At 35.7% G+C, this 16,751-nt stretch overlaps 1 pseudogene; it reads right to left on the bottom strand.

The window, feature by feature from the left end:
* Positions 1 to 546: 546 nt before the first annotated feature.
* Positions 547 to 3,532, bottom strand: LOC107865596 (annotated as a pseudogene).
* Positions 3,533 to 16,751: the final 13,219 nt, after the last annotated feature.

The raw sequence follows: 16,751 nt of genomic DNA, 5'->3' as shown, positions 1-16,751 counted from the left end.
TATGCAGATCATGGTAACCTCTTTTTTTCCTTCAGAAAAGTACAGGTTCAGATAAGCCAATTTTTACATTAAAATTTTAAGACTGGATGATGTTCGGTCTCTTGTATTCAGCGATTTTAAAGTACAACTGGGCAAAAAAAAGAAAAGAAAATTGACTTGCGTCTTGTGTAAATCATAACGCCAACCTTACAATAGAGATGATAAAAGTTGAGGCATAAACAGTCAACTGCTTCAAGGATTTAAGTATTGATATATCTGATCACTAATCTTCAAATTCACTAGTCAAACAACAACAACAACAACAACAACAAAAAACCCAGTATTCACTAGTCGATAAAGAATTGTGAAAAAGTCACAATAAAGAATTTAATCATTTAACTTCAGCACAATTCTCAGTACTTAACAGACTACATAAATACGAGCCACAAGGTGGCTACATATTTCGGGAAGTGCAAGAATTTTAAAAAATCTATCCAAACGAAGAGATTAATAAACTTTCGAAATGAATAAGTGCATTCAATTTGAAATAGAGACAAATTAATTGCATCACCAATCTAATAAAAAATAGACTTTATCCCTCTTAGCAAGGTTCCTCATTGCAAGCTTCCCATTTCTGATTTGCAACGGCTGATTATTTTCACCAAAAGCTTTTATTCCTTTTAATTGATTATGACAAGGCGTGCTCCTACGAGAAGTAAAATAGCCCGAATTCTTCATATACATCAAATCATCCCAGAAACATGTAATAATTTGACAGTTGATGATAGGTTGAGTCGCCTAGGCTGACAACTCCATATCAAAGCATCCACAAATGATGGACACTCTTTACGCAACAAATGAATATTGACATTTAAAATGTCCACCTTGGGGTTAGGACCTATATGGTCCAGTTCCAAATCTTCCATGTTAATCTCATTGCATACACAAAAATAAAGAGAAATTTGGGACCAAGAGACCGAATTTGATAGAAACTTCCTCAACTTAAAAAACCATGCAGTATTTAAAATGTCATAGCAGTGAAGAGCAATTTTTGAGTGCTTCAATTGGCTCGACTTTCCTGCAGTTTTAAGTTCAGGAATTTGATATCACATATACTCAAGTGACACCAAATTCGAAACATCAAGCTCCGTCGGTACATCCCTACACCACTAAATCTTCAAGACCTTCAGAGATTGAGATCTAGAACTAAGATTCTGGAGAAATCCATCCGATATCCTCACATATGATAGATTTAAAGATATCAGATTCTTCTGACTATCAACAACATCCGATTTTTCCCATAAACCATTATAAGACAAGTGTTCAAGAGTTGATGTTTGGATTTTAACAAGCAGCTTTGGTCCTCCCCTTGTCTTAATGGAAACTGACTTGATCTTTTGAAGATTCAACAACTCAATCTTTTCCAACCCCGAACAATACTCTTGGATGTAAGTGACAATCAAGGGTCAACTATTAAGTAGATTCTGAAGCATATTTCCATCTAAATGGGTATTGATTAGAGAAAGTTTTCTCAAAGAATGACAGTTCACCACACCACTAGATAATGAGACATGCATTAGATCACAATCACTCAGAACCAATTCTCTTAAGGATTTTGCTGCCAAGATTTTGAAAATAGGCACGGGGTACAATTGATATCTATGGACTTGTGCAAAGGAAAGATCATTTACACCATTCTGATATCTATGAATTCGTTCAAAAACAAGATCTTTTACACCATTCTGAAGTGCAATATCAAGCCACTTACCAATCAGATGGAAATCTTCAGTACGAAAAATAGAGTCTGATATGTGACACTTTTCTATAGGGATTTTTCCGTCCCTTTATCTCTCCATGATATCATCAACTATTTTCATATTGCCATTGTGATAATCGTCTATGAGTTTCAAGGAGGGAAGAGTCAACAAGGCTTGCAGCCATGTTTTAGAGAATACTCATCTTGGTTGCTTCTTCATAACTAAGAAAACAAAGTATTTTTTTGAATGAGACATTCCGGCAATAAGTCAGCCTGGTTGTGGCTTGGGAATTTCTACTATACATGTTACTATATGAAAACCGTAATTTATTTATAGGTATTTTTTTACACTATCAGTAAATTTCAAAATGTTATTAATATTCTTTAAAGAATATACTAAGTAGTTCTTATCAAGAGACAATCGTTTTAAATACATTAATATTAGAATTGATTCTGTAAATATCTTTTACATATTAATAATAAGAGACCTGAGTATTTTTTTTTTTAATCTTTCCTTGGTCAGGGATGCACCTTTGTATAATACTGAGTTAAGATAATAATTTTAATATAATTTTATTGGGATATCGGTTTAACCATTAATCAAAATCAGAATACCAAAAACCAAACAGATAACATAGTAATTTTTTTTATAAAATGGTTTGAAAACTGTTAACCCAATACCAATAAAATGATGATGATGATAATGATAAGTGGTGTTTCACTGATTGACAAGAAAATTGTATCAAATATCAGTCCAAGTAGTTCAAAATTACAATACAGTAACTTGTAATTATTTTTTGATTTTCATGAACAAAAAATGTTCGAATGGATGATATGAAGGGAAGTTCAGTTGAGCTCCATTGGGTTTGGATTGGTACTGTAGCAATTACTAGCCATGTTAAACAAAGCCCAAGTAGGTCTGGATCGATACTATGGCATGTTCGGTTGAGCTCCATTGGGTTCCCAGGCTTACTTGTAGTGTTGCGAATCTACAATACTACTGGTTATCGTATCTCTGATTCATAACACCATTTTGCGAAGTATACTACTGTATTATCTTAATGAGAAGTTGTCTCTTCCAGTAAATAGAGTTCAATTACCTCTATTTTCTTAAAAAAAATCTATATTTATCAGTAAAAAATAAGGCCCCTCAAATTTGGGGCCTAAGGCCGCCGCCTATTTTTTTATGAGGCTGAGCCGCCCCGGTTTATTTGTCCTTGATTGAATTTGGATCGGTTCTATATCAAGTTTGGTTGAGCTCGGCTTACTCCTTTTGGTGCCAAGTTTAAGCATCGTAAGTCCAAAATTTCAATAGAACATCACAAGTTCGTAGGTTGAGGATGAAAGATGTAGCTTTGGCGATGTTGGTGCATTCGCTTAAGCGCCCATTGGGTCCCTTCAGCTAATGTTGCTAAAGCGGTCAGCCGGTCGGTTAAGAGACTATTCTCCGGTCTTTCCGGGCATATATGTATCATCATAATCATCCTCTGATATTGCAGGGCATATGCGTACCATCATAATCATCCTCCAGCCTTGTCGAGCACAAGGTCGTTACATAACCTCCATAAATACCTACTGAGCGATAGCTTCCCGAGGTAGGACGCTAGTAGCATTGTGAATCGGCTTACTCCTTTTGGTGCCCAGAGCGCTGGGCATATATGTATCATCATAATCATCCTCTGATATTGCAGGGCATATGCGTACCATCATCATCCTCCAGCCTTGTCGAGCAGGGCATATGCGTACCATCATCATCCTCCAGCCTTGTCGAGCACGAGGTCGTTGCATAACCTCCATAAATAACTACTGAGCTATAGCTTCCCGAGGTAGGACACTAGTAGCATTGTGAATTGGCTTACTCCTTTTGGTGCCCAGAGCGAATTTAACACTCCCTCGCACGCTCAGACCTCATTAACTGGAGCTTCCCGAGGTAGGACGCTAGTAGCATTGTGAATTGGCTTACTCCGTTTGGTGCCCAGAGCGAATTTAACACTCCCTCGCACGCTCAGACCTCATTAACTGGAGCGTGGACAATATAATATAAGGGCCCAACATTGGTGAAAGAATGGATCTTGGACCTAACTCAACCTCAAAGGCTAACTCATGAGGGAGGATTTCCCAAGTCCATAGAAGGAGACTAATTACCCATCATTTTTCCGATGTGGGATACTTAACAAGAACATCTCTAAGTCGGGCCTCGGAGAATTACATGAGAGTGTCTAATAGACTCTAATAACTAAGATAACATGGAGTTGACTTGGGCTGGGTTATAGTGTCACCATTTTTTTGTTATAAAGTGGAATGTTCATTATCATAATAAGTAGTCTATTAGGAGAACTGCTATCTCCCGGTGAACAATGTTCCATTGATTAGGCGGGTGCAGAATTCAGACCTGCAACCTTTAGGTCATGAGCCTGATGAGTACATACATGACCTTCATTGGAAGTGACATTAAAAAGACAGTTGAATCAAAAATAAAGATGTCCATGAAAACGTATTTGATACACTATTGCAGTAGTTTGTATGATAGCCCCGAAATGCTTCTTATTGATTCCCTGCCCATGCCCCTTCTCTTTCTCCGATCATAAAGCCCCTGATCCCTCTATTTGTCTGTCATCCCCCTGAATAAGTAAGACACTGCTCTTTGGAATTCGAGAAAAAAAGGGCAAAGCTCAGTTCTACTTTAACAAAGCTCTATTGAGTTTGGATCGGTTCTATATCAAGTTCAGTTGAGCTCGGCTTGTGTCGCATTGTGAATTCACAATATTCTACAATGCAGTGTCAATGAATGGATGAGGCATGTTCAGACCAAAAATTACACACAAAGATACTGAAAAAGAAATCGCCATGAAACAGGATATTGAGGACAGCGGCATAAGAAAAAACATTGGAGTTGTAGAACCATATCATGTTGTCTAATAGTAACTATTAGTAACTCACATGAAACTAGCAATGCTTTCTCTTAACAAGTGTTGTCGAGTTGATGCTTGGATATTAATACCCTGGTTATGTATTGCCTTTGGAAAAGTCAGCCGTAAATTCCAAGTTGGGAAGAATGTTGAAAATTGATTTAGTTACTGTAGTAAATTTTAGTTAATAAGTCTTATAGAATTAAGATGAGTTTGAATTTTAAATTTTAGATTAGGTTGTTTTAGTTCTTGAGAAATTTTAGATTATTTTGAAATTCAAATTATGCTGATTTTTGTTTCATGTTGGCTATTTAAAGCCCTCAATGCTCAATAAACTTATTAAAATCTATTGAAAGTTTCAATCAATTGAAAGTCATTTTAACCCCTTTTCATCGCCCTATCTTTTTTTTTTTTTTAAAACCAATAGTGATATCAAAGCTTCATTGATCTTACGGGATCTGTGATTTCTTTCAAAGCGTTACCATATCTTTTTTAACCCATCAGGGCTATCCATTTTAATCTGTCAGGGCTACCTTTTTTAATCCGTGCTTATTTTTAAAGCTTAGGGCTATTTTTAACCAAAAAGATGTCAAGCAGCAGTCGAGAATGCCCCAAAAATCTTCACTGGCGAAAACTATCAGATTTTGTCAGTGAAAATGAAATCATATCTTCAAGCCTATGATCTGTGGGAAATTATAGCGGAAGATACACCATTACAACTACTCCCTGAAAATTCTACCTTGCTCAAATTAAATCTCATTCAGATCAAAAGCTCAAAATTCAAAGCCAAAGCTGTAATTCAAAATTTAGTTGCGGATTTAATTTTTTCTAAAATCATTGCTTGTGAGACAACAAATGAAGCTTGAAAAAAATTTAAAAAAGAATATCAAAGAAGTGATCGAGTTAGACAAATGTAAATTTTGATTTTGAAAAGGGATTTTGAACCACTTAGGATGCAAGAGGATGAAACTATTGCTAAGTATTCTGACAAGATTTCTTCGCTTGTCAGTAAAATTAGGTTGCTTGGTGAGGATTTCAAAGATGACAGAATAGTAGAAACAATTCTCGTGACAATTTCGGAGAGATTCGAATCTAAAATCTCATCTTTGGAAGAGTCTAAAGATCTCTCTACTATCTCTGTTGAAGAACTAATTAATGCTCTTCAAGCATAAGAGCAAAGAAGAGCCTTCAGAAAAGACAATGTTACTGAGAGTGCCTTTTATGCACAAAACAAAAAAGGAAAAGGTAATTATCCTCCTTGCAGACACTGCAAAAAGAAAACACACTTGGAGAATTTTTGTTGGTGGAGACCTGATGCGATTTTTGGAAATTGCAAACAAGCAGGTCATGTTACAAAAGTGTGCAAGCTTAAAAACAATCCTCAAGTACAATTTGCGGAAGCATAAATTGAGGAGGAGCAACTTTTTTAAATTGCAGTAACTAAACCAAAGGAGGATTGTTGAAAATTGATTTAGTTATTGCAGTAAGTTTTAGTTAATAAGTTGTTAAGAATTAAGATAAGTTTGAATTTTAAATTTTAGATTAGGTTGTTTTAGTTGTTGAGAAATTTTAGATTATTTTGAAATTCAAATTATGCTGATTTTTGTTTTATGTTGGCTATTTAAAGCCCCTCAATGCTCAATAAACTTATTGAAAGCTATTGAAAGTTATTCAATCCATTGAGAGTTATTTTAATCCCTTTTCGCTGCCCCATCTTTTCTTTTAAAACCAACAAAGAACATCTCTACGTTGGGCTGTAACGCCCCAAGAGTACTCCTTGGGCGCCACATGGTGCTTATAGTCTTGAGGGACCACAAGCTAACCCATGAGCTGGTACCTGCTGTGAGCACTAAATAATATATTGACATACGCGGAATTTAACTGAAGAATGCCATAAGGTTTTAAGTCATAAAACTGATAAAATATGTAAAGCAAAACTGATAATACTGATAAAAGGTCTGACAATGACAACTGAAATCTGAAAACTGATTAACTGTCTATACTAGTCTGAAAAGCCTCTACTGACTGACTAAATAAGAGTTGATGGGACAGGCTCCAACTAACTCCTTCTAACTATTGAACTTAGAGCATGAAAATAAATATAGACTGTCCTCGAAATATGAGGACTCACCACTGCTACAGCTGATAACCTGAAAGGTATATACACGATCCGAGAAATGAGCATCCGAACCTATGATATGATACATCATAGCGCAAGAAAAGAGTATATGATCAATACCTTGAATGTACTGGTATGATAAATGAGGTAGGCTGATAATCATGGTTCCATGAACATGAGAAATAACTGTCTGAATATATATATAACATGACATACTAAATAGAATGCATGAAAACTGTAAGTTCTGAAGATGCATGATCAAGCATAAAACATGTTCTGAATATGATTTGAAATCTGAAGTACTGAATATTGATAACTAATTGACTGATATCTATATGCTATGATCAAGAAAATCTGAAACTGAATCACTGAACTAATCAGGGGTGGAACCACATGCTTTTTTGGGGTACTCGAGCACCCACTAAACTCGATGTAGAAGAGGTATAATTATATAAGAAACAATGAAAAAATGGTAAAATATATATAAAAGCACCCAGAGAACAAAAACATGGCTGGGTGCTGTGGCTTTAGGCATAACTTCCATGTTTCCCATCCTGGGATCGAATCCTTGCAGCTGCATCGTTCAATAATTTTTTTTAAAGCACCCACAACCTTTAAATTCTGAGTTCATCACTGGAACTAATGACTGGACTGAGATCGTGGGAGCTATCATCTAAGCGACATACCCAAATGAGCAATTTTGGGGTCCAACCTGTAACCCTAATTGGAAGGGTGTCACTACCGTACCACGGGTACTAACACTGGCTGAGTGGATCCACTAAAGTGTTGTCCCGAAGGACTAACGGTCACCCTCAACTGGCAGGGCTCTAATGAGATCAACCCTCAACTGGCAGGTTAACATCTCAACCTACGCTGGCTACGTAGTTCTGAAATGCAGGGACGGCTACTAAAGGTCACACCCTTAACTGGCAGGTGAGCCCCCATCCCTGGGTTCTCTAGGTTCCTACTCCCAACTGAACTGACTCGAAATACTGAACTGTTCTAAGTTTAACTGATTATGACAACTGACTGAACTGATAATGCTCATAGCATACCTGAAACTATTCTGAATATACTGAGCCTAAGTAAACAACTATGGTTTTAGGTATTCATAACTCCCAGGACTTAATAGCATTAATAGCAAAATAGTACTAAAACTTTGGGGACAACCTATGAAAGCATTTATTCAAAATTCACTCTTGTAGGCATTTCATCAAAGACTTGTAATGCATAGTTTAAGCTAAGCATGAGAATAGTATAAAACTTGGATTAGTAACATGATTTCACTTAATCATGATTTAATTCAGTGAATAACAACATTAAAACATGTGGGGTTTGATAACGACAGCAATTTCATGTAAGCATGGTATAAAATCAAGATTCATGGAGATCTTGGTTAAAATCACAATAAGTTGTAATAATCACATCTTTGAGTTTAAAATTGGATACTTGGACTCCATGGGTGAAAGGAACCCATGGATGAATACTGAGCATATCTGGATTGATGAATTCGTGAGAATTGATGGTGAATTCTTGAAATTTGATCTTGAATTTTGATGGCTAGGATTTTGTTTTGAAAGAGGGCTACTTTAATTTAGAGAGAGATGTGAAGTAATGAGCAAATAATGCTCTATTGGGACTTAAATTTTGTGTTTGGACGGATTTGGGGCCATGGAAAAAAACCAAATAGTCTCTAGAATTTAAATTACGAAAACTGGAAATCCCAATTTTGCATGCCGGCACGATGCGGTACAATCGCGGTGTGCTTCTGGAAAAAGGATGATCCTGATTTGGCACCTTGGCACGATGCGAAGCCATCGTGGTGCCTCAAGAACAAGTGCCATTTTGCCCTCCACCGCGATGGGTGTTTGCTCCATCGAGAATTTTGGCGCGACACTAACCAATCGCAGGGAGCTATTGGAAAGTGACAATTGCGAAAATGCCCCTTGGCGAAATGCAGTGCTTATCGCGGTGGCACACTGAAAAATGATGAACGTGAAATTGGCCATCACCGCGATGCGGTCTTATCGCGTTGGGCTACTGTTTTGCACTAAAAGTGCCATAACTTCTCACCCGAGTATCGAATTTGGGCGAAATTGGTATCGTTGGAAAGCTAATTCAATTTTCCAAAATTTGGTGGGTCTTGAGCTGAAAAATTCTCAATAGAGCAAAATATATACTCATTTGAAGTTAACTAAAGCAACATTCTTATCAAAATTTCAATCGGTAAGGATTATTTTGATTTGTCTAACAACGTGGAGTTATTTGAGACCTTAATATACATCAAACTAACTCATAAACTATCAAAGAATCATAATGTACTAGTTATAATGTGTCACGAAGTCATCGGCTGAACAGAATCTATAAGCTAATAACACACAGCAAATTCACATGATATGTCTGATACTTCTGTCTTAAACATATTTGATAAAACACTCTTTAAAAAAGAAATTAATATCCTGAAAAAGTGCATTCAATTCACAATGGAGATAAACTGATTTTGTCACCAATCTAACAAAAAACAAAATCGCTCCCACTTTCCGAGGGGCAGCAGATTTTCAGTTTTGAGTTCTGCGGAATGCCAGCTGTGGTTTCTCCAATCAAATTTGTAGGATTTTACTTCTTTTAGTTGACTATGCAAAGCGTTGCATCCATGAGAAAAAGAAAGACTTGAACTCTTCATATACGTTAGGCGATCCATGAAACTTGCAATTGTTTTACTAGTTGAGCTAAGGATGACTCTCTTAGGTTGACAACTCCATTGCAAATTAGCGTCTACAAAAGTCATAGGAATTTGATTTCCTATATACTCTAGTGATACCAAATTTGGAGCATCAATAGTACCCAATGTAAGATATTCATCCAGAAGAACTCGGAAAAACAAATGTTCAAGAGTTGGTGCATTCAATTTTAACTTGCTGGTTCTTCCATAACCTAATGGAAACTGACTTGATCTTTTGAAGATTTAACAGCTCAATCTTTTCCAGCCTCCGATAATTCGTGAAGATGAAAGAGACAATGAAGGGACAGCTATTAAGTAGAGTCTGAAGCATGTTTTCGTCTAATGTTACATTATATAGAGAAAGCTTTCTCAAAGAATAGCAGTTTGCCACACCACTAGATAATGAGCCACGGTTGAGATCACAATAACTCAAAACCAATTCTTTCAACTATTTTGCTGCAAATATTTTGGAAACAGACAAAGGAAAGTAAGGAACACTAAATACGAGGTGTTTTACACCGTTCAGAAGTGCAATATCAAGCCACTTATCAATCCAAGAGAAGAATGATCAGTTTGAATTATCATTGATAATTCAAACTTTTCAATAGGGATTCTCCAGTTCCTATATCTCTCCATGATATTGTCCACCACTATTTTCATACGGTGTCGATTAAGTATGAATTTCAAAGTGGGAAGAGTCAACCAGGCTCGCCACCATGTTTTAGAGAGAATACTCATCTTGGCTGCTTCTTTAAAACTGAGAAAACAAAGTATATTTTGAATGAGACATTTTGGCAATATGTCAGCCATGGTGTGGCTTGGAAGTTAATGGAAATTAGATTTTATTTCTGCAAATACGGCTGTTAAAGGAAAAAATAAAAACCCTATCTAACAGTTTAATGTTTGCATAATTTATCCTTCTTTCTCTTAATTATAATTACATGATGTCCCCCAACTTTTCAAAATATCTCTCTCTGTTTATGATACATTGCACCTTAACCGTATCAAATTATAAATAATACAATTTTTTTGAAAATATCACTATTACCTTAGTTGCAAAATAAGTGGCAAAAAATAAATAAATTGTCCCAAATGAATCTAATTCTTTCTACCCATACACCAACTCAGGAGTAGCTCAAGGGTAAGACTAGCATAACATTTGCTTTAGGCCCCAAAATTTTGAAGCCTCAAAAATTTTAATTGTAAATTTTATGATTTCAACTTCACTTGAAATAATAATCAAGATTTTGAAATACATTTAAAAAATTATCTAACAAAAATAAAAAAAAGAAAAAAGTATCAAATTGTTACCAAGAATAATTTAGAATTTTAACTTAAACAACTCAAACTTTATATTAATAAATAAAGTTTTAACAACAACATCCAAGTTAATTTATTAGAAACAAATGGCTAACATCTTATTAACTAGAATTAATGTTTACTTTTATTAATAATTATAGGTTAAAAGGTTGTCCGTCTTTTAAAAATATTACACAAAAAATAACTTATATGTAAATACAAAAAAAGACAACTCTAAATTATTAGAGTATTATTTTTGTTGTATCGCTTTGAGGTTGAAATTGTCTATGTTATTATCCAACTAACATCGCTAAATTGTTGTAGAAAGTATGCACAAACAAAAATTTGATTAACATAAAAACTATGCATTTGTTAATTATTCATCATTTATACAGAAAAGCGGGACATTATTCATAAATTGTTATGACTGATAATGGATATTAACATGGAGTATCACATAAGCGTTTTACTCATCAGCATTCTATGAACAAACTCAATTTGTCCCAAATTGACTATGATACTAGAAATGATAGCAAAATAAAATTGAATAAATAAAATTGAATGACTAAAAGCGGTAAAATCAAACCTAATGACAAAAAACTAAAAAAAAGCAAAGAGAGAAAAACTAAAAAAAAGTAAAGCTCTCTCTTTGCATTTGTTTGATGAAAAACAAATGCGTGCCTAATTCGAAGTACAGAGTTAAGTGAAAGCGACACGTCGAATGAGAGTGTAACCGTTGAAAAGCACAAGAAGCATACCATGTTGACCAGAACATGGGTTGACTTAGATTCGGTTTATAGTCTAACCGTGTTTTGTTTTTAAGTAGAAAATTCATTATCATAATAAATAGTCGATTAAGAGAGTTACTATCTCCTCGCAGCAATGTTCCATTGATTAGGCGGGGTGAGAATTCAAATCTGCAGTCTTCAGGTAAAAAGACAGCTGAATCAAAAATAAAAATGTCGATGAAAACATATTTGATTCCCTATCACACTAGTTTGCATGATAGGCCCAGAAATGCTTCTTATTGATTCCCTGCCCACTCCCTTTCTCTTTCACCAATCAAAAAGCTCCCTGATCCCTGTATTTCATCACCCTGAATAACTAAGACACTGAGCGTAAAGCTTAGCTCTACTATAACAAAGCTCGATTGAATTTGGATCGGTTCTATATCAAGTTCGGTTGAGCTCGACTTACTCCTTTTGGTTCCAAGGTCTGCTAGTAGTATTGTGAATTCACAATTCTCTACAATGCTAATGGATGAGGCATGTTAAGGCCAAAAATTAAGCACAATGATACCAGCTCAACTCTACTGTAACAAAGCTCGATTGAATTTGGATCGGTTCTATATCAAGTTCGGCTGAGCTCGGCTTACTCCTTTTGGTTCCAAGGTCTGCTAGTAGTATTGTGAATTCACAATGCTCTACAATGCTAATGGATGAGGCATGTTTAGGCCAAAAATTAAGCACAATGATTTGCGTGTAATTGGATGTAATTACAAAGTTTAACTTGTTTGTAATATATTCCCAAGCTAGTAATAAATAGAAATAATAATTTACTCAAATTATAAATTTTGCCTTAATTGGATGTAATTACAAAGAAGTTTTTACAGCCATAAATATTATGGAATATTAAGGTGGTTAATATCAGTACTGCTATTCTTAACACATACTTTCTAAGTTTATTTTTTTTTTTGGTAATACATATACTTGTAGATTTGTATCCAGTTTGAATCAGGATTAAATTGTATTAGCTTGTGCATCACTAAAAACCTAATAGCAGACACTGATATCCAATGGGTTGCCACTCAAAAATCCCCAGTTTGCCTGAAGATATTGTCTACTCCATCCTCTTAGACCTTCCTGTGAAATCTCTTTTACGGTTCAAACTTACCTGCAAATAATGGTGTTGGATGATCGATGACACCAGCTTCATCAAGTCGCATCTACGTAAATCATCTGCAGATATTAGTGGTCAAAAAATTTTCCTTTTTGAGAATGTTGAAGGAGAGTTATCCCGTGATTATTCGATTAATGTCCTATCAACGGAAGCATCGATTAGTGCTGATTCCAAAGTTGTGTTGCTGGACCAGCTCAGTGCTGATTCCAAAGTTGTGTTGCTGATCCAGCTCAGTGTCCCGGAATTTTGTGGAAAGGTTAGCTGTTTAGAGGTGAGTTCATGAAGTGGCTTGGTCTTTATTAGCCATCCTGTCTGTCGAAAATGCAAACTGATTACAGAGCCTCATCTGTTGCAAAAGGGTCCAATATGGCCAAGATTTGTTCTTGCTTATGATTTTGTGTCCGAGGATTACAAGGTCATGTGTACATGTGTTTACCGTGGATACAATCAACGTTATAAAATCAATCTTGGAGTACCATTGACAATACTTGTCCCATTTCCACTGATTTTTCGTTGCACTTAAACTGCAATATAGTTTCATTAAACTGTGCCATTCACATTATGGCAAGCAACGAGGAGGAATCTGAACAAATGGTTATGTCTTTCCACCTAGCAGATGAAACATTTATTGTAATCCCAGAGCCCAGTAAATGTGGGGAAATTTCGCAATTACATACTTTTGGTGATAGCGTCTGTGTTATGGGGACTGGTGGCCAGGAAACTTTGATTTGGTCACTCGAGAAAGATGGGAAAACCTGGAATAACATCACGAAGTTTCCTGCTTTCCGCACACTGATTGGAAAGCCTCAGTACTCAGGTAATGTGGCCAGGAAACTTTGATTTGGTCACTCGAGAAAGATGGGAAAACCTGGAATAACATCACGAAGTTTCCTGCTTTCCGCACACTGATTGGAAAGCCTCAGTACTCAGGTAATGTCATATGTGTAACGGAGAATGGAAACATATTATGGAGAGAGGATGGTTGTCGATTTATTGAGTACAATGTGCAGAAAAGTAAATACACTAGCGTTATCGTGAGAGAACTTCCACCTTCAGTGGTAACAGGACCTCGATATGTTGAAAGTTTAGTTTCTTTGAAGATTCCATGGGATTAATTAGAAATTTCACGTTTACTTTTCTTCGCCTTTATTGTTAAGGTAGCAATTTCTGGTATTATTGCATTTCAATCTTCATCTATTATGTAATAGTTGCTTTGTTTCCCAACTTACAACTCAGTGAATAAATTATTAAGATTTTGTTGATGCGTTACTGTTCAGTACAAGTAAGATGACAAAAAAAATAATAATATATCCATTGTAGTTTGCACTGCAGGTAGATCGATATAAGCACTGCGTGATTATATCCTTATTCTTAGCAGATGAAAATAATTATTATAACGCCAATGCTAAGTAACAAATGTCATTGAAGTTTACACGCTGGAGAATATAATGACGGAAAAAATCACTTGACCCGGAATAACATCACAAAAATTCATGCTTAAGGCTGGTTTATATGATATCCCTACGATAACTTTGTATTTGTTAAGGAGAACAGAAATATATCAAGGAGAAAGGGTGTAATTTAAGCTGGAAAATATTCGAGCAACTCCATATTGATTTTTATATGTGTGGGAAACTGGGAAGTTTAGTTTGCTTGAAAATTCAGTCAGTGAAAAAGGAAAATACATTCTATTTAATAAAAGGCGAGGGTAAATGGGAGACACTTTTTTAATGAAGGGTATATTAGCTCCAAATCCGAAGTTGAGGAGTATATCAGCTCCAAATTCAAAGTTGAGGTGTAATATCACTGGTTATCCAACTCATTAAAATATCCGGTTTGTTTTTGCATATGATTTTGTGGCCGAGCATTACAAGGTATTATGCATACGGGTGATCATAAAGAACAAAAAATATATCCACTAGTTAGCATTGATGAAATATACTCGGCTAAAAATCAATTTTGGAGAACGATTGACGATGTTCCAATTCGCCCTAATTTTGAGCTGTACACTGCGGTTTCATCAAACGGTGCCATTCACATAACGGCCTATTCAGATGTTGAAGGCAATATGGTTATATCTGATGGCAGGAAAGTATCCCATACTATATCAGATTCAGCTGCAGACTTGAATCCTCTTGGGATAACCAATGATCTAATGGCGTCTGCCGGAGTTGTGAATGAAATGATCTCCGATTTACAGCCCTCGGTCAAGACTGTAAATGGGTTCATTCTCTATTCTCTTTGGATTTTCTCTATAAATACTGTGTTGAAGAAGACTGAAACAGGGAAATAAGTGGCCAATAAAACTTGTCAACAAGGATAAATTTTCTTTCCTGATTCTAATTTTGCATTATTGTTGCAGATTGTCAGTTTTCAAAACATTGTTTTAAACTGATGATGCCACAGTTTTAAAAGTCAATGCAATAAACATTATAATAACTATAGAGAGTAGATCATAAAAGAAGCTAACGAGACGCTATCATCTTATTGAAAAATTTTGGTCCTCCATGTTTTTCACTGTCCTGGAGTTTAACTTCCATGTTTTTCACATCAGCTGAAGTTTCGTGCTATCTTATAATATCAGGTATGTACAAACTACATTGTTAGTCGTTTATGGTGATCATTGATTTCTAGCACTTTAAACCATGGTGTTCTACTTTACTTATTTGAATTAAATGGTTATGGCAAATATGGAAACTCATTATCTATTGATTTTCAAAGAGTTATTATTTATCGATGTACCTTTGACTTCTCAGTCTGACTTCCTATCTGGAACAGTTCGAATCTGTTTGTCTTTTATTTTGGAAAAGACGACCTTTCTGAAAATTTACACCGATGTAGTGTGTAAACATCCCTCTGAGAGAGGAGGCCCCTTGATATGAAGGACGGTAGTTGCTAGTCCGTAAGGTCGAGAAAGAATTGTTATGAATGGGAAATTCGACCAATTACTATCTTCGATCAATTACTAGCCCTGTTCCTCCAAACGATGGATAGAATAAGATGGAATAACAACAGTATCAGTATTAGGGGAGAGTATATGGTCTTAGGAAAATAGTTTTCCACAATAAACATGTTGCATCGAGTCAGAGACAGTTGGAAATAAATGCTAATTTTGGAGTTGATTACATCGGCTATTCCTTCTGGACTCTTTTAGTGTTCTCTTGTGGAAACACATCAGAATTTTTCGCAAGTGAACAGTGTATCCCTACAATCAAGCCTTGATTTACAATCTGTTGCTACTATCTTTGACGATGTTGTCTTACCACTTTCCTCGAAAAAAATACGACATTTTTCAACTTTAGTCTGAGGCAAGTTATGACAGAATATTAGCACCGGAAGCCTTATTAGACAAACTATTTTACGTGAAATGCTTGTGAGCATCTCAGAAGATGAAAACAGTTCTTTGTTCTAGGTGTTTCGAGCTTGTGTCTTCACAATATCTCAGTTCCTATGCAGTCTTGCCCCTCATCCCAATGGTTTTGATCCCTGTAAACTACAGCGACAGACGTGCTAAAAGTGGTCTACCAATGTAAACTACATCTATAGACGTGCTAGTACATGCTATACAACTACATATAATCATCTTAGTACTAGTACATGCAGCAGGTTTTAAAAAAAAGGAAGTGCAGTTCTATACTCTTATTAAATAAGAAAATATTCCCGCAGATCATAGAAACCAGAACTCTAAAAAAAATCAAGAATTGTGAGAGGCGGAATAAAGAATGTTATGATTCAACTTGACAACTAGATGAATAAACTTTAAAAATGAATAAGCACGTTCAATTTGAAATAGAGACAAATTAACTGCACCCGTCTAATAAAAAATGGAATTTCTCCCCCTTTGTAAGGGTCCTTCCTGCAAGCTCCACACTTCCGAGTTGCAACAACTGATTTTTCCCATCGAAGGCTTTTATTTCTTTTAATTGACTATAGCCAGGATTGTTTGTATGTGACGTAGAATGACTCCAATTCTTCATGTATATTAGACGATTGATGAACCATGTCAAACTAGGTTGAGTCTCTAGGATGACAACTCCATAGCAAAGCATCCAAAAAATATGGGGACTC

This window comes from Capsicum annuum, chromosome 3 (genome assembly GCF_002878395.1).
Source record: "Capsicum annuum cultivar UCD-10X-F1 chromosome 3, UCD10Xv1.1, whole genome shotgun sequence".
NCBI lineage: Eukaryota > Viridiplantae > Streptophyta > Magnoliopsida > Solanales > Solanaceae > Capsicum > Capsicum annuum.
Note: the sequence above shows the minus strand (reverse complement) of the source record. Positions and strands in the feature narration are given on the sequence as shown.